The sequence below is a fragment of the Equus caballus genome, chromosome 21 (assembly GCF_041296265.1).
Source record: "Equus caballus isolate H_3958 breed thoroughbred chromosome 21, TB-T2T, whole genome shotgun sequence".
NCBI classification, from domain to species: Eukaryota; Metazoa; Chordata; class Mammalia; order Perissodactyla; family Equidae; genus Equus; species Equus caballus.
In genome coordinates, this window is record NC_091704.1 from 56,483,028 (window position 1) to 56,505,725 (window position 22,698).

Sequence of the window (22,698 nt, forward strand, 5' to 3'; positions counted from 1 at the left end):
TCTGGTCATGTTAGATACACTCTGAATCAGGTTAACATGTGGGATCTTCAAGTAAAGGGCACAGTAACATAACTAACACAAAATAGAGCCGTGTTTAGTCATAAACATCTCTTTATAATCATGTAAATACATAGCATACAACACATTTTTCGGGGAACCTTGATCCATAAGTGTATAGATTCCAGGTTTGTTAACCATTATCTTAGGCAATCAGGTACATCCACCTGAAAAGATGCTCTAAACAGCATACTCCCAATACCTAATACCACCAGATTGTTTACTAGGAGTGTTGTCATCATGTTTACAAGAAGATTTGACCAGATGACTTACCTTCTTTCTTTGCCTGGTGTGCTTCAACACATAAGTACACTGGGTAAGAATAGATCTCAGACATGCTGCAAAACCTTTGAATTTCCATAATTTAAGAAGAAAACAATGAAGAATGTATATAGATATGTAAATGAAGAATATACACATATACATACATATCCATATCTTATATACACTATAAGTATAATATAAATGATCATACATAATTAAATGAAGTAAAAAACAGAACTTGGGAGATAAAAATAAATAATATAATGTGACTTAAAATAAGTATGAGATATGCAAATTCTTTTAGTGCCAAGATATTATTAAATATTTAGAAGTAAAAATGTTTATTAACCAAATAATCAAGGTTATGGGACAAAAATGTTCATACATACCTGTACACATTATTGCTCTGGTAGGAGGGTTTAGAATTATTTGTCAATCTTAAAACAATGTTTGATCTTAGTATTGCTTATTTTGTTCTTTTTTCCCAATAACCGTGGTGGTTTTGTAAGTGAAAGAAGTATATTTTTCCCTTTAAATATGCATCTCCCTAGAGGAAAGAAACAAGGACGCTATGTTCCAATTACCTTGTTTAAGATCACACACGCACATACGTGAGCATGCGTGCACACACATGTACGCATGTGCAGACACACATGGCTTTAGTCCATTCACTGTCGCTTTACATGGCCAAATGTTTATTTATAAATAAATATTATATTTACTTAATAGAGTATTGCTGAGTTACAGGCATATTAAATAGATTTATTAAAAATTTCCATACACTTGTTGAACTTGTTAAAAAACAATTACCAATTCTGCATCTGTGTGTGTCGGGGTGAATGTTTGCATGTGTTTGAGTGCGTGTGGGTGTGTGTTTGTGTGTCTATGTGTGTATGCACTTTGAATAGATAAAGCAGGCCACCGAGGATGAGATTTGACTAGTGTTGGACTCTGCTGTAGTGTGTGCTTTAGTGAAGAAAATATATTAGTAACATAATAGTCAAACAAAATTGCATTTGGTTATACATATTTATTATAGGTCAATTAAGTACTTCATTAAACAACAAAATTTTATCTGGAACATAAATAAACTGCAATTGGAATACTGCTCTATGAAATTTTCTTTCTCTTACAAGTCTTTGCTCCTTTCGTTAAGTGAAATGATTTATTGAAAGAACTACATGCCTCCATGTTGATACATTTTAATTTCAATATTATAGTGACTGAAGCATCATGGGAATCTCTGAAGATATGTCCTAGTATAAAGATTCTTTAAATATGCAAATCTCTTAGACAGTTGTCTGTAGAAAGTGGTAAGTGGGGTTATAAAACCAAATACTCATTATTCTCTCCAAAGCCAAGATCTTTTGGTAATTTATGCTTAAAAGACCTATTACTGTGTAATTAAACATCCTCAGAATGAATTTAGTTGAAATTGTGCTTGCTTAAAATGACTGGAATAAAATACAGATAAAACAGTAAAAACTAAAGAATCAGTTGCCATGGATGGGATGTTACACAAGAAGTGTTGGGATAGCAGTTACTTATAAAGGTACATTTTAATAGTATAACTTTTCTTCTATCCTCTCATTTGTCATGACTCTATTTCAAAATGTCTCCTATTATTTTCAATGCAGACTAATTGTAATAAGAAACAAATATAATAAGTTTGTGCCCAAATAGAATTGTGAGTGCTTATGGTTAAGATCAGGACTTTGGATCACTTTGTTTCCATTGTTAAAATGTACCTTTGGGTACTTACGATGATTTCCAATAATGAGCTGCCAATGAAACTTGCTTTCTATTATGTAAACCATCTATGAATGACGTTATCCAGAGAAATGAATTGCGTGACTCTTGAGTTACTATATTGTACATAATTGGTTTAATGAAGTCTGTATTGTTTTACATTGAAATTCCATAAATCAGGATGATGAAATATAAATCTTGTGAATAATTTATTGTTTTAAAGAAGTTTTGCTGAGGTAACTATTTCATGATGTTTGCGTAATGTATAACAACAGAAGAGGAATGCCCATTAAAAAGTGATATTTTAACATTAACTACCATTTGAAAGATGCAGACTATGAAAGAATAAACTAGAGATAACAATGAAATATAGAAGCCATATAATATATTTGGCCAGAATCATGTAAGAAGGCTTATTAGTGTAGGCTTAATGAGGATAATTTTATTTGAATATATTATTTTTAATTCAGCAGGAAAATACTTTTAGATTTATTAAGTGAAGGAACCATTTCAATGTTCATGAAAACAACTAACCCAAGCAAGGCATTTTGAGGAAGACTGCTGAATGAGCGAGCCTTATGAAGTGGCAGAGAACCAAAGTCAAGAGAAATCTGGGCTCATTGGTTGTTTATTAACACTAATCTCAATCCTAGTCCAGTTAATCTAGGGTAAACTGGACTAAAAATAAATCAAAGGGCCAGCCCGGTGGTGTAGCAGTTAAGTTTGCTTTGGCGACCCGGCGTTCTCTGGTTTGGATCCTGGGTGCAGACCTAGGCACCACTGGTCAAGCCATGCTGGGGCAGGCCTCCCACATATAAAATAGAGGAAGATGAGCACGGATGTTAGCTCAGGGCCAGTCTTCCTCAGCAAAAAGAGGAGGATTGGTGGCAGATGTTAGCTCAAGTCTAATCTTTCTCAAATCAATAAATCAATGTGTTCAAGCTTTCTATACCTCTTTAGAAACTGCAGAATTTCTGTCAGATGGTGACAGCAGAAGCTGAGTGATTGAGTTGCAATGCTACAAAAAGGAACTACTTCTCTTGACTTAGCTCAAAGACAAAGCCACAAATCCACCATGTATCTTTTTAGGATCTTAGAATGGGAATTACACAAGAGGCAGGTGTGCCATTTTTAACTGAGAATGCAAATCTCTTAATGGTCATGACATTTCTACCCATTGATGATTCTCTCTACTAGCTATTTCATAGTCAATAACTTATGAATTACTTCACCTTATTTTAGATATTGCATATGTGTTAAGTTCTGCCTGTGTCTATTTCCCACAAATATGTTGAGTCCTCCTCATAGTCACCTCTGGAAACATGGAAACCTAGATTAAAATCTGATATCAGGGAAAACAGAGGGATATGTGGCTTTACAAAATCTTAGTTAAGCTTTATTTATGATTGTTTACCTGCTAACAATGGTGAATATCAGCTATTTTGATGATAAATAGCATGAAACATACACATCAGCAATGGTCACTCCTAGTGTTGCATAAATCATGTGTACAGTGGCTTTTTGCCACACACCTAATAAAGACTTTTAGGACATTTATGCATTTAATATTGATGTGTTTACTTTTTAACTTGTGAATCATTTTGATTATAATCTTTATATATTTTTACTTATTAAAGAATGAATATTTAATTGGAAAATATAGCAGCTGAAAGCATTTCTGTTGATAAATACTACATTTAATTTTCAGGTACATAAAAATAATAAGACTAGAAAGACTGCATGTTAATTATCTACGGAGAGCATACCAGATATTGCTTTCTTCAACACTTCAAGTATATTTTAGCATTAGAGTAGTTTCTGCTACGTGTCAAAAAAGGGTGGATATTGGCTTTCAAATCTCTTCTCAGTCAAATTCTTCTGCACTAATAGCATCTATTCCACAGGGCACAGGACACTTGACATCAAATAAAGCACATTGCATCGAACGGTACTTCTCAGTTCTAAAGGCACAGATAATATCATTACTTATTTTTATAAGACACTGTTGGAAATATAATAAACAAACTGTTTACTTGACCTGACTATGAACAGATTAAGATATTTTGTCATGTTATAGTTTAATTAATATAATGTAGTAATTCATGTTTATTCTTTTTCCAAAATACCAAGGTTTATTCCAAAATGATACCTCATGGTCAAATCCTAAGATGTTACTTAGTATCATAGTAAATTGATCAAGTTACTTAAATTCTATGCTTCTGTTTCCTTATATATAAATTTAGAATGATAGTGCCTAAATCCAATGGGAAAATTATTGCAGTACTCTTAGCCCCATCCTTGAAAAAAATGTAGCTACTTAGTAAAGTTCTTTTGTTCTCCTCTATTTCACTTAAGATTGAGAAGAATATCTGAAATTACGTAGTGCTCAGACTAAGAGTTTGAAATAGTCTTATCTGAAGTAAAAAGCATAATAATTTTGTTTGGAAGAAGTTTTTAATCCACATAACTACACAAATCTTTTTCAGGTGCAAGTTCCATTTATCAACTTTTATGTAGTTAAATTCCTTTTCAGATATTTTAAGGAAAGCTTTTACAAACATTATAAATAAGGGAAATCTACATGTAGAAAATTTGGAATAATGATTTAAAAGGAAATGTTAGACGATAAAACAACCAAACTTTTATCTTCAGAATTGACTGTCTCAATTCAGAATAGTCTCTAGCTGAGATAAATTGGCTTGCTCTCTGCGAAACAGTTGTCATTAATGTGCAGGTCTTGACCTACAATAGCTTTGATTCTTGAAAATGACCTTTCCTTAACATCTTGTAGCAGAAATCAATCAGCTATAAATATGCACTCACTGGAAGGCCTTCTTAAGTTTCTTGGGATCTAACTGAAAACAAAGTTTCCAACATTCTTTCTCCATTGTAAGTGAGGTAATTAAATTCATCAACAGTTGGTTCTATTTAACCTCTTTAAATTTATTTCATTTCAACAATGAACAAAACAATTGTTTGTGGAAGTTCACTATGTATGTTTGGATAAAAAGATATAAATCATCTTTAAAGGTTTTATGGATTTCAATATTAATTTCACATAATTCCATATGAAAATCTACTTGAAAATAGTTTTGTTTTACCAAAAGCAATATTTTATGTTTATTAACAGCTAAAAAGTTAAAATATTTAAATTATGGTCTACAGTATCTACATAACCCATTCCTAGTTGATATAATGAAAATAACAATAATAATTGCATGCACAAATAATTACAGATACATTTTAAAATAATTTTCCTACAACTGACTGCATAATAGACAAAAGCACCTAATTAGTGGCCTCAGTCCTAAAGAATTTGTTCCTCTTACAGAAAAATGGAATGTATTAATTCAAAACTGTGTCATATCATCAATTTACTGAAAGAAACATTAGCTCACTTTCTCTTCTTTAGGGAAGAATTCTAAATAGTTCCCGGACTGCAGTGGAATGTATAGGGGTTAACAGCACAAAAAGTCCATTTTATGTAGTGTTTAAGAAATAAAGAATCAAAGAACTATAGTAGACACTAGTGTTGGTCCACTCAAGATCAACATTTTACCTTCCTATCAGAACTCTGATTATGTTCAGTGTAGCAACATAATTAAAAAGCTAAATTTCCCAGCCTTCCTTTAGTTACTGTGACATAGTTCTGATCAGTGAGATATAAAGGAAAGACAAGAGGCCTGCCCGGTGGCGCTGCGGTAAAGTTCACATGTCCTGCTTCGTTGGTCCAGGGTTCACTGGTTCGGATCCCGGGTGCGGACATATGCGTCACCTGTCAAGCCATGCTACAGTAGGCGTCCCACATATAAAGTAGAGGAAGATGGGCACAGATGTTAGTTTAGGGCCAGTGTTCCTCAGCAAAAAAGAGGAGGATTGGCAGTAGGTATTAGCTCAGGGCTAATCTTCCTCAAAAATAAATAAATAAATAATAAAGGAAAGACAACTGGGGATTTCTAGGAAAGTTTTGATATCTCCATATAGATATGAATGCTTCCTTCCTTGGGCTTCCCTTCGTCTGGATTTAAACACCTGTAATGATTGGAAGTCCAGCAACCATCTTGTGATCATGTGACATACACACAAGATAAAAGTCACAGGTAAAAGATTGCTGAGCAAAAGACTGGCAGTGAAGTCACTCTGGTTAGGTTGTTTTTATGTGCACACCTATACAATGCTGATACCTAGACCTTTGTGAAATGTGCTTTGCAAACCGAAAAAACACCTTCACAGCACTGTGCACGGCCCACGCAGCTCTAGAGCAGGATGCCAGGATTGCTTTCCTTCCTCTCAACCCCAAATCCATGTTCCAGAGAAAGCACACTACCTTCTGCATAGGAGTAGCCATTTTACAGTTTTAGTGCTAATACAAAACTGGAAGAGGAGATTTTTCATATTGATTTTAATGAATTATCAAAAGTTATGTTACTCGTTGATTTTTGGGGAACCAGACAATGGAACCAAAGGTAGTTTTCTCTGGTACTCCATTGATAATGCATATCTGAAAAATAATTTGCTATCATCAAGAAGCAGCAAAGTACTTACAGACACAATAGATGTCAGATAACTCTACTACTTGGTAGCAAGGAGGTCATCATCTCCCATTGACACGAAGAGAATTAATAATATCTATCAAATTTAATTCTATAAGTATAGTTGTAAAGAAACAAAATTATAGATTAGTGCTCTTTGTTAGTCAGTTAAACTAGTCATCACAGCCTTACATGGATCCATATAATTGAATCGACTTGAATTGGACACTTAAGTGAATTTTATGTTGCGTAAATTAAACTTAAAGCTGTTAAGCAAGCAAAGAAATGAAACCAGTTGAATCTGCTTTTTCGCAAACATGAACTTTTTGTGACAAAATTGACCAGCTGTTACCAGAAAGGGAAAAAACTAATCTCATTGACTATAAAACAGTAGTGATATCTTTCCCCATCAAAGTGATAGGAATCAGTGTTGGTTAATTGTAAGCTACTTTATCCTATTTCTTCCCGCTAAAATGCAGATTTGTCTTCTTCCTTCGTAACTTCACTAAGTGTATCCTGCAGCTTAATAGCAACTATTGAGGAAAATGCCAGGGATTAATATATTGGTGTCTCCAGTCTTTAGCCAACAGCCTGGTAAATATATTAACTACATGAAAATTAAATGTTGAATATTGAATAGATGGATGATAGAAAATGTTACAATTGTCTTGTTTTGTCTTTAGACCTGATTAGGCATCACCAATGGAATTCAATTTTTCCTCCAACCCATTAAATTTATTCTAAGATGCTATTTCTTCCCCTGCCCCAGGATGAAATGTACAGCAATCCCATTGACTCCTTAAATTTTTCCCCTAATCAAATATCTTAGATATTTAAAATTAAATCTAGACTGCTTTAGGACAATATCATTTTTATCTATCTGTCTGTCTATCTATCTATCCATCTATCTATCTCCCACCAACCTCTATATCTCAGCCAAGCATGACTTGTGCCTAATTTTTCTGCTTAGGCTGTTACCCGCTATCCTGGCTTATCCTGCCCAGGCAAATGTCTGCTACAATGGTTGGTTTCCTGTACTCTTTAGTCAGAACTAATCTCTCTGATCTTTGAGCTCCTTCTTTGTGGACCTTGTAAAACATAGCGAATACTCCTTTTGCTCAGGTTTTAATTCTTCCCTACTTTGAGAGCTCCTTTAGGGCATGAACACAATCATGTAATCATTGGCCTCCACACTGGGTCCCACACAGTACCTTACATGTGGAGCTATGATTCTAATTATCTTTTTTGAGGGGATATATTATCTAACTGACTACAAAATTAAGTCTATAAAAGTTCTGTAGAAAAAAATGATTTATTCTCATTGTGCCTTTTGATGTTTTGTAATTAATGTTATTTTTATTATACTGTATAACATGTGCCTGATCTTTGGTCTTCTATAAACATCTTTTTATTTATATATTTCTATCAGTCACATAACCTTCTAATTTAAGACTGCTCTCAATTGATTGCCAGAAAGTTAGTATGTAACTGCTGTTAGAAACCTAAGTAGGGGGTCAGCCTGGTGGCACAGCAGTTAAGTGTGCACGTTCCGCTTTGGTGGCCCAGGGTTCGCCACTTCTGATCCCAGGTGCGGACATGACACTGCTTGGCAAGCCAAGCACTGTAGGCATCCCACATAGAAAGTAGAGGAAGATGGGCGCAGATGTTAGCTCAGGGCCAGTCTTCCTCAGCAAGAAGAGGAGGAATGGCAGCAGTTAGCTCAGGGCTAATCTTCCTTAAAAAAAAAAAGTATTGGGGACATCATTAAAAAATCATTAATAAGTTGCAAGGTCACAAACAGCATTATTCCTAAGGAACAAAAATATGTTTTATATGTATAAAATTGAAAATTGAATTCCTAGAATGCAAACTCCTTGAGAACTTCTCTTACTCATCTTTGTATCTTCCGTAATGATTAATGCATTGTGTGATGTACAGAAGGCAACACTATTTATTTTTATAGAAATAAAGTATGACTTGGCAAGGGTGGTTTACCAAATAACACCAGTTTCTAATATTAACTCTCATTTTATGTTATTACCATCATTACTTCATTTTTCAAAACTTTTCCTGTTTTTCACATATTGGATTTAGAAAGGTTGAACATTTGAATCAGAAAAGTATAATGAAATTGTGATTTTTGAGAATATTTATTTTTTCTATTCTTTTTTTCTCTCTCTCTCATTTTCCTTTTCTTTGGTCTTATGTGCCTAACTCTTCCAACTTTTTGGGATGAGCCTTTGCTTTCAATCCAAATAAATGGCTCAAGCTGCCATCCCAGGAAGTGTGGGAAGAAAAGTGTTGTCCCTAGTCTTCTGAAGCTTCCTGATGTGAAAAGAAGAGGCGGGAAGAAACTTATCCTTTGTTTGCCATGTCCTAACTCCCAATTTCAGCTCTAAGGGCTGCTATCTTCTCTCTACTTCTGCTGGAGAACAGAGTCCCCACTTCATCATTGCCCGAAACACTGCTAACACAGGATTCTAGGGGAACCAGAATTGTCTGAAGGTTGAGGGAAATGTCGGAGGTAATTACCAGCTTGCAGAGAGTAATCAGCTTGAAGCAGGAAATTAAATATTGCAAGTTCTTCATTAATTGTTGTCATAGGATAGTTAAACTGCCATTGTATTTCAAAGGAGTCCCCTCTCTTTCACTCTTTAGGCCACTTTTTCTTGTTTCCATGTTTTCAACATCTTCCAGAATGTTCCACAAAAAGTCTATTGTTATGCAGAGAAATATGGACCTTCTTATACCTCATTTTTGTTCATCTGATGCCTACAAGGGGACTCCACTCTTCTCCAAGTGACAGTACTGGAGATTGCTTTCTCCTAAGAATAATGTCCTTCCTTCACAGAGACACTTAGCCAACTTTTAAAATACATACATTTCGCACATTGCTAACTAATTATTTCTCAAAACATGCACAGCTTAGTTAAGCATTTTAATATTTTAGCTTATTTCTCATCCTTTCTGATCTCTACTAGCAGTTAGAATTTTTATTTACAATAATTTACTCACAACAATCACTATTTGTTGTATCTGCATTTCTTGGCCCTTGCTTCTTTTCCTTCTTCAGCTTTTTTTCTCACTATATTTCCCCACTTGAGTCTCTCAAATTTCTTACTCTTTTCTAAAAAAACCAATGATTTCCTAATTCTTCCTCTGAGTCTAATGTAACTAAGGATTTGCACTGAATGAGAATTGTAGAGAAACTGTTATAATGGTGACAAGACCCACAGGCTGTTCTTGTGAGAAAAAAATAAAAGTGCTTCCTACTGGGAATATTCAGGTACACAAATATATGCACAGGCCCTGGAGTCCACCGAAATGTACTGACGGGCAGGCTTTGCCATCGGCACACCTGTGCTTGCAAAAGACCCACAGGAGACTGTCATTCTTAGTTTGTGAAGCATTCATCCGTAGCAGGAGTAACTTAAGTCTTAAGAGATAAGGGCTTTATGGTCCCAATCCTTCCCTATGTAGAAGCTGTACATGAGGTTTGCCTCAGAAAATTAAAATAAATGCAAATAGGTCATATAAACAGCTTTGAAAAGCCCTCTGATATATATATAAAATTATAAATTATATATAATTATAAATTTTATATAATGATAAATTATATGTGTATATGTGTGTGTGTGTGAGTGCAATACAGTTATGGCCCTCAGTTGAAATTTGTTCTACATTCTCAAAGCATTTATTCCTGCATTCCTTGATGTTAATGAATATTTATAATGCCTTATATGTGGCATTTCCTCTGCTAGCTGAGCATTTATGGTTTTGCTTAGGGTTTTACTAACACTGCCTTTACACACTCGAAATGCTCAGCTCCCTCTAATACCGTCACTTGAAAACAAATCCCGCAGCAGCCTTATGCCTGTCAAAATGGTTCATTGTTCACATCGCCTCAGTCCTGCAAACACTGGGGAGCTGCTCTCTCCAGATGACTGTTTGATTGCCTACTAGATGCAGCTGATTGATAAGGGTAGGAAACCCAAAGAAGCAGTATTTTGTTTAAAGCACTTGATGGCTGTATGTAAATACTGTAGATAATATTGACACCTCAGGCTTCTCCAAGTTCACTGAAGACTCAGGCAAGTTGAACTTCTCATGCAAATAGATTTGATTTTTAGAATTAGTTTTTCTCTATCCGATCTTCCTTAAGTATATAGCATTTTATATCTAAGGGGTAGTTCTCAATCTTTATATTGCCTCAACATTTTCCATTTCTCACATCTGTAACACATTCTCTTCAGGAATATTAAAAAGGATGATTCTAAATGGGCAAAAGGGAGAAAGTATTGGAGAGTAGGGCTGGAGACTAGAATATGCGGCTGGCCTGGAGAGTGTTCAGAGGCTTAGGGGGACTGTGCTTGGTGGGTGGGGCTCCCTCCCAGGACAAAGCTAGGGCCACTCCTGGGGGCCGCAGGGGCACGATGGGCTCCACCCCCCCAGGGAAGTGATCACCAGCAGACTAAGGGCTGCCACCGCTTCTTCCTACAGTCTCCCCAGGGCATATTCCTTCTTTCAGGGCTCAGAGGTACTATGTGCACTTACATGGGCCTGGAGTGATCTTGCCCCAGCATGTGCACCTGCTTCTGTCTCTGCTTGCGGTCCCACCAGCCACTGTGCTTGGTGTGTGGGGCTTCCTCACCAGGACCAAACTAGGGCCGCTCCTTGGGGCTAACGGGGCCTCTTCCTACAGTCACCTGGTGCACATTCCCTCTTTTTGGGCTCAGCAGTACTATGGACACTCACGTGGGCCTGGAGTTCACTTGCCCCAGTGTGTAGATCTGCTGCTGTGTCTGCTTTTGTTCCCACTGGCCACTGTGCATGGGGGCTGGAGCTTCCTCATCAGGATGAGCTAGGGCCACTCCTTGGGGCTGCAGGGGCATGGGGGGCTCTCCTGGGGGAGGGGGAAGGCAATTACATTTGGGCTAAGGACTGCCACCACCTCTTCCTTCACTTGCCCTGGGGCATATTCCCTTTTTCAGGGCTGATGGGTACTATGGGCGCTCCTGTGGGTCTGGAGTGCTCTTGCCCCAGGGTGTGTCTCTGCTGTTGTCTCTGCTCTTGGTCTCACTGGCCCACTGTGCTTGGTGGGTGGGGCTTCCTTGCTAGACCAGGATCCTAGCGGGAGCAGGGGCACAGTCGGCTCTCCCTCACTGGGAAAGGAATCATGAGTGGACTAAGGGCTACTGCTATCTCTTCCTACAGTCACCCCTATGCATATTCCCACTTTAAGGGCACTCATGCCAGGCTGGCAAGCATTCCTGTGCATGCACAGGGCTACTGGGGGAGGGCAGGGAGTCTCACCTATCTCCACCACTTCCCAGAGGGCGAGTCAATTCTCCCTCAGATGTATAGCTGCCTGTGCCTCTCAGACGTCCTGTTGTGCTGTGTGGGCTTCCTCCATTGGTCAATGAATGTCCGTTTAGTTTTAGTTCAAAAGGGGGAGGGAAACAGGGGACAGCTCACTCCACCATGTTGCTGATGTCACTCCATCTAGTTTTTTTAAAGATCATTTTCAAACTATTGGAAGTATTTTGTTATTTACTGAGTCAAATTAGACATCTACAATATGGAAAACCACTTCTTTCTTGACCCTTGGATTCCCAGGATTACTATCATAGATTTTATTCTTCTATATATCTGCTAAATTATGACGCAGTGAGCTATAAACTAAACAATAGCAAGTCTTTGACCTCAATGTGCAAAATTAAAAAATGGTAATAATATTCTTAGGAAAATAGATGAGACAAATAGCATATTTTCAGAAGTCTTCCATAATTTAAAATATGGGTCCACGTCAATCATTTCACCATATAGTCTCATTATCAAGAATGTGACCAGTTCTGGAATATAGGTTGGAGTTTCTGGTTCCCAAATGAATACAGCTCTTTAAGGAACTGATAAAATAGTCCCTGAGTTGAATAAGACAGGTATACATAAGCAGATATAGATAAAATTTATCTGAGATGAAGAAGCTGCAGTATTTAAAAATGTTCTCACTTGCCACGGACAGAAGAAAGATTCCATGTGGATATCCATAAGGCATCCCTGACTAAGAGACCTGAAGCAGACAAGACTAGAAACTGCTTGCCTAGACAGGGCCCATGTTCATCTGAGGAAGATGAAAATGGGTCACTGAACCAGCACCTTAAAGACTTAGATGGGGGCCAGCCCCGTGGCCGAGTGGTTAAGTTCTCATGCTCCGCTGAGGCGGCCCAGTGTTTCGTTGGTTCAAATCCTGGGCGCGGACATGGCACTGCTCATCGAGCCACGCTGAGGCAGCGTCCCACATGCCACAACTAGAAGGACACATAACTAAGAATATACAACTATGTACTGGGGGGTTTGGGGAGAAAAAGGAAAAAAAAAGAAAAGAGACTTAGATGGATTGACTCTTCTTTCCCTCTCTGGGAACTCATGGAATACACTCAAGGCTGCCCACATGACTTTTTTGTTTGCTATTCTTGACAAAACCTTTTTATTACCATGCCCATCATGGGAGTCATTAGAGTGAAAGGTTTTACATTTTTCTTGTGAGCTGAAAAACTTTTTTGTATTCTCTTATTCTAGAAATATTGAACTTTTGGCCTTATATTTTCTTCCTTTGTTCAAAAGCTAGGGGCTTTTTTCAGGAGTATTCAATTATACCTCTGTGTCAGATTTCTTCTAATGATTTTCAATCATATGTGAGAAAATATTCTCAGATTTATAAATAAACCTTGAATAAAATGATCCATACTATAGTTTGCTAGCATCCTGACTAGTAAAATGGAATTCTTTAAATCATGTGTTAAGTATTCAAATATAAACCACTTATGATAACCAATATGCCTACAGTCAAAAATGAATGCATATTTAATATGTAAATTTGTATTTAAAAGTACAATTTAAATAATGTAGCAATTTAATGTCATTCTATTAACATGAATTACGTGAAATACACAACTGAGATTGATCTATACCTAATTATTCTCATTCCAAATAAACCATGCGATTTAATTTCCTTTTGTATTTGAAAAGTCATAGAATCACCCACAGCAACTGGTAAATATTGGGACATATGTGAGAGAGAGGTCATATTTTTAGAACCTAAAACAGGTGATATTTTCTACTTTTCTGGACATTTATTTTTTTAATAGGCATTATATCATGTGTTTCAACTGGAGCCTTCAGTTATTTCTATTACTCATACAAAAGCAAAATTACTCATTGTAAGATTCTGATTCATTCATTCAGTCAGTATTTGCTGCGTTCCCTGTATGTGCAAGATTGTGAAATGTTAAGTTTTGTTCAGTTAATGCAATAACATCAGGATCTAAATTACTGAAAGCATCTTCCTTTTGGATTTTAAAAAATTTACCAGGAATCGAAAACAAACTTCCAAACTGGCCCTCACAGTTATTCAAATGAACAATGTCCATCACATTTTCCGAGTAGAATAGGACAAATATGTTTGACCTTTTTTGAAGCCACTTTTATAAATAGTAAATACGTTCAGTCTTACTGGAAACAACTGGGTGGCTCCTGTGATCCCTTTATAGATGATAAATCATGTTCAAGACAGGATTCAACTGAAAAACGTTGTCAGTGGCCACAGTGTTTAGACAAATTCAGCCCTCTCTGTCAGTAAAGCTTATGTTGATTATGCAACATCCCCTTATTCTCAGTAGCATATCTTGCCAATAAAGTATACTGATACGTACAATTCCTCCTAGATTAATCATGAATGTATTTTTAACCTCCAAAGCAAAATACAAGCTTTAAAAAAAGAACATTTTGGAGAATTTATTTACATGAAAACTTTAGAGAGATGAAAAAAATCTATACTTAAGCTAATAGTCTTGATTAAAAATTAATTAACTTCCATGGAATCGTGACTACCACATCCTATTAAACCATTTTTAGATCATAGCAAAACAGAGTAATGAGACTGAGACTGACTTGTCCCATAAGATATTTATATATTACAAGGAATGAGGTTACCCCAAGAATGAATAATCTATTATGGCTAACTGAAACACGGATCCTGCATAGTTACCTGATTTTTGAAATCTATGAAATAAAGCACTTGATTTGCTTTTAGTAATTAAATAGTCTTTTGTGTGGGAACATGGAAAACTATGTGGGTTAAGAAAAGTCCCCCAAATTCGAATAAAAATTCTGGTTCTTAATTTACTTCCAGTGTTTCAGTTTAAAGGAGCAGTTACTTGAATGGGATGCAATACTGTATTTTCTTTGATTCCAGAAAACATCTAAAAGAAAAAAATCACTAGTGAGCTCTGAAGTACAAGTTTATAGAGGAGCAAACATGGAACCCAGATTCAGATGAGAGAGCTGCATTCTGCTCCACGGTATACTCCCCATGTGCCCCAGTTAAGTCACTTCATAATCCTGAGCTTCAGTTTTCTCTCATGTAAAATGGGGATAAGAATGCCTCCCCTAATTTCCTGTCAAGGTAGAGGTGACTATTAGAGAACTTATACACATACAGACGCACACAGAGACACACATGTGAAGCTCTTTATATACCAAGGAATTATTATAATTTAATTGCAATAAAGTGATGCAGCAATGGATAAATAAATAAACGTCAAAATATATAATCTTATTTGACAGTAGGTAAACAAAGCGGTGCAGTGAACTACATTTTGACTTTTAAGTTTGAGGCTATATTCCAGGTTTGGATTACAATGTTAAGATGAACTCAGTTCCAGAAGTTGTTTATCTTTCTCACACACATAAGGAAATTTACCTTGTAGTCACAGTCAGTGGGTGCTGTACCTGGTGCTTGCAATAACTTCAGACTTAGGCTTTTAGAGTTGAAATAATCCAAAGCGTCAACTTGGAGAGCACTAACGTCTTCCTGATTGCAGCCCCCAGGATGCTGATTGCAATGTGGAAGCCTGTGTAAAGGACAAGCCCCTGGATCATTGTCAATGAACTTTGGAACAATAATTGCAATTTTGTGACTATTTTTATAACTGAATGTATGTCAGGCAAAAAATATGGAATACATTTTTAGGCTTTCAATGTGTCTTAAATTTTACATGGAGTAGACTAGCTATTTCTGTTGTATAAACAGATCACTAATCATTCATTGGTCTCTTTCTGGATAGCAAGATGATATTTAATATTCAAGAGCCCTGCATCCTTAGATTTAACACTGCAGAGATATTTTAAAAATTATCCTTTGTAGCAAAGATACAACATAACCACAATTTATGTCTCTTATGTGTCCTTGTTCAATAAACAAATCATTAGTTTGGAGACAGAATGTCAATACAGAAAAAAAATAATTATGAGTGTTTCCTTCCAGCAAATTGCTGCATTGCTTTCTATGCACACACAGAGCTGGGGCTATGATTCTATTATTCATCCCTTTCACACGCGCATGCATGAATGTGTGCACACAGTCACACACCAGGAAAGAGATATTGTGTTGTCCCACAGGCAATCAAATGGAATAAAAGAACAAAGCTCTGAGTTCAATCAACACTAATTACCTGAGCCTCCTGTTTGAGACCCTGTCCTAGGTGCTGTTATGCAGTGTTCTCAAGCTGTAGCAAGAGCTCTTCTCCTCATTTCTCCTCTAGATGTCTTTCTTAAAGTGTCACCTAAGCCTTCTCACCTTACTGCATTATGTAATCAATCATGCATAGTTGCTCTTGTCATTCATTTATTCAATAAATATTCATTAACATTCAATAAACATTCATAAACATTCATCTCCCACAAAGTGCCAGAGGCTCTAGCAGGCAATAGGAATAAAAGATAAAGATTACTTCCCCCACACATATAGATTAATTATGAATTAATTTGAGAATCTTTGTACTGGTTACTGTAGCAATATGATTGTTAAGCTAGTGAAATATAGACTCAAGAATACTAAATATCTATTAATATTATCAAAGATTGTATTTTGCTTCTTCAAGACTTCCTTAGTCTGTTTTAAAATATATCCAAACCATTTTTCTTATTTTCTTGTTGCCAGATAATTTGCAAATCCAAAATATATGGGCATATGAAGGAAAATACTCTTAATTATTGCGTTCCATCATTAACTTTCATTACAAATATTTTATTTAGTTTTTCTAAATAGGGTTTTGGTTACTTCCTCTATAGTTTTTGGTCACCATTGCTCAGAACAGACTTTAAAACAGTGGAGAATTGTGGGGAGAACGTGCAGCTTGAGAAGATAGCCTGAGGACCAGCCCTGGTGGTCTAGTGGTTAAGTTCAGCACACTCCGCTTCAGTGGTCTTGGTTTGGTTCCTGGGCATATGGACCTACACCACTTGTCTGTCAGTGGCCATGCTGTGGTGGCGACCCACATACAAAAAGAGGATCCCCCATGTTGGCAATCGATGTTAGCTCAGGCAAAAGAAAAGAAAAGAAAATAGCCTGGAAACATTAAATATTTCCTTATACTGACTATTGAGGAGACTGGACCTATTGATAGGGTGGTCCCTGGAGTCTGATTTGTGTTTGTGTGTCTATTTTTATATGTGTATGTTCATACTTCCAGATGTAAAGTGTGCAAAAGAGGGAAGTGGACAACTGTTCTCCCTCTGAGATGGATTTAATAAAATTTGGAATGGAACTTGACCCAGCTTGTTCAGCTTCAACTTTCCTGGTAATATTACTTAGACTCATCATCCAATTATATATATATATATATATATATTTTTTTTTTTTTATTAACTTATACTTTTTTTAAGATTTTATTATTTTTTCCTTTTTCTCCCCAAAGCCCCCTGGTACATAGTTGTATATTCTTAGTTGTGAGTCCTTCTAGTTGTGGCATGTGGAACACCGCCTCAGCGTGGCTCAATGAGCAGTGTCATGTCTGCGCCCAGGATTCGAACTGACGAAACACTGGGCTGCCTGCAGCAGAGCGCGCGAACTTAACTACTCAGCCACAGGGCCGGCCCCCCAATTATATTTTTTAATAGCTTACAATCTTTATTTTGTAAGCAAATTATAAGTACAGTTTGGAAATATTAAAATAAAATGTTAAAGTGAGACACCAAGAATTTTCTGGAATGGATATGGAGGGAGGTACAGATTATTTATTATATAGATATAATGAAATCCTTCCCAATTAGAAATTCCCAAGAAAGATGCACTTTCATTATTTTAGATGGTTTTAATAGTTTTAACTTTTTTAACTTTTCCAAACATTACATTAATTTCAGTTTTTTTCATGCAATTTCTAAGAAAATTTATTGCTAGTAATTGAAAACTATAGTTTACCTTTTACTAATTATAGAAATGGAGATTAAGAGTTAGTAAGAGTGTAACAAACAGTAAGAGGATTGCTGTTGAAATAATTGTAAGTTTTGAATCTTAATTTTAAAAGGTAAACACTTTAAACTTCAAAGATGATTCAAATGTTATTTTGCAGTGCCCTTTTTTTCAGAGCGTTCTTTGTAGTTTCAAAGAATTTACTATAAGTGCTGAATAAAGCTTTCTGTGGCTCAGAAATTTAGATATAAACTTAAGAGTTTACATTACTTAAGATCAGATAATCAACTTCTCCTTTAATATTGCAGGTATAATCTCTTCCTTTAACCAAATTATATTTAAAGGAATTTTTATAGGTTCTTTTGTGAATAATGAGTCTCTTTTTCTTCTTAGATTATTGCCTTTGCTGAGTTGAAATGGGCAAGCCTTTCCATTTTTTCAAATAAATTCAAATTGCTACAGAGTTATTACTACTTTATTTGATACATGTGTGCAATAACAGCTATTAAAATTACATAGTTTTCTAGATAAACTATGCAATTTATTTTCCTTCATCCTTTGCTATAGTATTTGTAATCCTCCACACAATTGCCTCTACAAATTCTCATCGGTAGGCTGAGGTGATCCTTGATTGGGTGTTTGTGATGAGGAAGACATTTGTGGTATCTGTAGATGTAGTTATAAGTCCTCTGTTTCTCTATGACAATGCAAAAAATAGTGATTTAGCCAATATGAAATACAGTAAGTTCTGTTATCAAGCTTGTTTTGTAAACACAAATGTGTTCCAACATGATTGATATATTAAGGGACAATTTTTGCATAATGCAAATTTTGCATTTGTTTATGCATTATTCCATCCATGAGAAACTAGGTGAACACTGCGAACTGCATCCAACTGAGTACACAAAATTTGAACACGAAAACGCCGTCTTCAAACATCCACCAACTATTGAATTGCATATATAATGAACCACATCTACCCACACCTATAAGGTGTGTAAACTTTCCATCCGATTTCAGAGAACCCACCATCCATCACTTGACTGTAATTCAAGCTGCAACTCTTCCAACACTCAGTTTCACAAGCAAACTTCAGGTTTTTTTCAAGGTGAAGTGCCATATTTATTATAGTATTGATTTATTTGTTAGCCATTTAGCAGGTGAAAACTCTTTCTGTTAGTTTTCTAATTTTTATTTTATTTGTGTTTCTGACAAAGTTTTTGAATATTGTGGCCCTGACTCCATTGTCCCCATAAGCCCTGTGTTTTTTATTGTGCAACTTTTCGTTGCGTGGTGAATCTTAGCAGTGTGTGCTATAGCAGAACTAACTTTAATGGTATTAACTAATAACTCCATATTACAAGTACCTGTCAGTTGAAAATACTTCTTGGGGGTTTACTACATATGACATACAGTGCTTTATGCTCGCCACACTGTTTTCTTCTTTCTGACACATGTGAAGTGAGCCATCCTCTCCCATAGTCAGTGTGGGGCTATGTTACAATTGGAGTGTGAAAGAAATAATATATGTTACTTCCAAGCCTGGAACTTAAAAAATCCTGTGTGATCCTCCAGCCATCTCTCCTGCTTTGATTATGATTAATCAGTGTCTAGTCTGAGAATATCTTCCTTCAAATAGAGACAACTTAAAATAGGAAATTGACTATACAGTTGTCTTCACAGCAGAGAAGCCAAACAGGGGATGATGATGTAATAAAGAGGACTGGAGCAACCAAGGCAGAAGATGATGTCACTAGAGCCTATGAGTCAGGGCATTCAAAATTGGAACTAAGGTGTGCTAGCCTAGATAGGTCTAAATTCATGGGGGAAAGCTGGAACTCCTGAAGATGCCACCCAAAGCAGAGAGAGGTGGGGAGCAAAATCACGGCCACTAATATTTTCCTCTACGTAAGTCTTTTGAGAATACTTCCCAGAATCCAAACAAAAAGGAAGTCTCAGAAAGGAAATTGCTTGCAATACAAAGCAGGGCAGAGACAGGCTGGAAATGGATGTGAAAGCAAACAGAAAAACAACCTTAACAGGGTGACCCTTGAAACAATACGTCCTGGGTTGCATAATTAGAATATGGAGGCATTTGGGGTCCCTAATTAGAGGAAAACTATCTTACTGGGGATGATTCCTTTGAGGGAAACAATGAGCTGGTTCTGTGAGTGTCAAACAATAAAACAATCTCAGAAAAGGAGATGAGAATAAAGTGATGAAGCCATTGTGATGGGTTTTGTCTAAGGCCATGCTGACAGGAATAAGAAATGAGGAGCATCTCCTTCTTCCTCTTCCTCTCTCCCTCTAGTGTTCCTTTTGGCAAAATTTAAGAGTGAGTAGCTATTAAAGCTGAAATGCGGCTTGCAGAGTCTGAGGCTTAGCACCAGGAATCAAAATATCAATAAAGAGAAATTTGGAGCTGATACATGATAGCTTAAAAACTGCCACATGTATCAAATGTCTTAAAGCTTTTATTTCCTTCCTCTAAGGCTCAGTCTTCAGGAAATATTGTTTTCCATGTATTGTGATAAGAGCAAAGTTTTGCAAAACAATCTAAGTCTTTAAGAATAGGGGAGTGGAAAATTAATGCATCTTAATTTTATAGGGTAGAATACTACACAGTCAGTAAAAATGATCACTGTAAATAATTTTTATGACATACAGAATATTTAAGGAAACAGTGAATATTCCAGGTTATGGTAATGTTAACAGGCTGTAGCACAGAGAATGAAAATATATGGATCTTCCTCGACTTATGGTGGGATCATGTCCTGAGAGGCCCATCATAAGTTGAAAATGTCATAAGTCTAAAATGCACTTAATACAGTTAATCTACTGAACATCATAGCTTAGCCCAGCCTACCTTAAACATGCTCAGAACACTTACATTAGCCTACAGATGGGCACAGTCACCTAACACAAAGCCTGTTTTATAATAAACTATTGAAGATCCAATGTAATTTATTGAATACTGTACTGAAAGTGAAAAACAGAATGGTTAGATGGATACAGAATGGTTCTATGGATATCGCTTGTTCACCCTCATGATGGCGGGGCTGCCTGGGAGCTGTGGCTCACTGTCCCTGCCTATCACGAGGAGCATCATACTGCATATTGCTAGCCCGGAAAAAGATCAAACTTTGAACTATGGTTTCTATTGAATGTGTATTGCTTTTATACCATTGTAGAGTTGAAAAATCATAAATTGAAACTTCTTAAGTTGGGGGCCATCTGTAGTACATTAATTAAGACAGAAGGTTATTTGTCTCCAGATAACAGCCCAGGTTGTTTCAACTGGCAGAGCAACTCAACTTCCTGTGGTCATTTAAGGTCTCACATTTCTTTTATGCAGCTAATTACTCAGCTATTTGTAGAGACATTTTTCTGGTCTGTATTTCAGCTCTTAGAAAGGCAAAAGATGCCAAAGTCCTGGAAATACAGCTAAACTTTAAGATAGTTTTGAGATATTGGTACAATATAAGAAAGCAGTTTCTAGTGATTACAATAAATACTAAATTAGGGCGACTGCATTGGTAGCATAACTACTCAACTCAAGTCTTTGGTGATGTTAAAGAGGGATTTGCATTATCAGAAAAGTGGGTGGGTAAAAAGTCTAAGTATCCTTCCAAATTTAAGTTTCTGCTATCTACAAATTATAAAACATTATTATTTTGGAAGCTTTCTAAACCTTTCAAACTAATAATGACTTTTATTTACATTGCCATTTGCAAACTGAATTACCAAAGCATTTAGACAATCATTTCATATTAATATTTGCTACAGCTAACACCCTTTTTACCCCTATATTATATGTATGTCGTCTATGATGATAATTGACTGGTAACCAATATAGTTAATGTAGTTAAGCTATGTAGTTAAGCTAACTAGCGACCCATATAGGTACTGCAGTTAAAGTTAAGACATGAAGGTACAAATGATAAGAACCTCCATCTGAAGCAAAATTTTTGGAGAAAAAGATCCAAAATACTATTGAGAATAAAAAAGGAAAGAAAAATAAGTGTTATAGAAACAAAACTTTTGGACAAATTATAGATGAACACCTACTGTTTTGCTTTCTTATCCCCTTTCTTTAGATTTTTTTTCTTTTTCTGCAACAATGTTTGGGGTTTTTTTTCATTAAATCCTTAAGTGAAAATCAGTTTTTATATAGTTCCTTCATTTCGCAAAGTCAACTTTTAAATGTCCTGAACTCTTATATTTGCACATCCTTGTAAAGAACATTTCTTATTTTCTGCCCATTAAGTTGAACCCCTGTGTTCCTCACCAGATTCACTATGATGTAAACTTATGAGTTTAATATTGTCCCTTGTGCTGCCACCTCAGGAAAAAAAATAGAAGCTGTAATCTAGAAAAATCTTCCTTTTTCCTCTTCATTTTCAATTCAGTTTGTGAGGTTTGTGTGAAATTTGATTCGCTTAAGTGCATGTCTTTGTTGAAAGTGTCATTTGTGTAATGGTTGTGAGGTCAGTCTGCCTGGACCCTAGTCTGACTTCACCCTTTCTGGCTGTGTGAACTTGGGCAAGTAATCTAACCTGTCGATGAATCAATTTTCTCTGTAAAATGGAGACTATAACAGCAGCTCTCAAAGCGTTGTTGTGACAACTGCATGTGTTGGTAATTGTAGAGTTTATTGCATTGTACATTATCATAGTGTTTTAAACATTATTATTCTGATTACTGGAGTAAGATATGCTTGTGAAGTTTAAACAATGAAAAAGTAGAATACAGAAAGCTGATTAAAGTTATTTGAGTTAATTAAAGAATATATTTCAATAAATCATTTTATAGAGATATTTGAATTCAGTATCCAAAGAAATGATG

General features: G+C 36.0%; 1 protein-coding gene across 9 annotated transcripts in view; it reads left to right on the forward strand.

Annotated features, from left to right (window-relative positions):
- Positions 1-22,698, forward strand: part of CDH18 (cadherin 18) — a 903,322-nt gene that overhangs the window by 693,654 nt on the left and 186,970 nt on the right. Inside the window, exon 1 of one of the 9 annotated variants that reach the window (XM_070245960.1) lies at positions 19,574-19,761. The exons of the other annotated variants lie outside the window; for them this stretch is intronic. The gene's annotated coding sequence lies outside the window, so the exon portion shown is untranslated. Of the gene's footprint in view, positions 1-19,573; positions 19,762-22,698 lie in introns of those variants that run through there. 9 annotated transcript variants of the gene reach the window in all.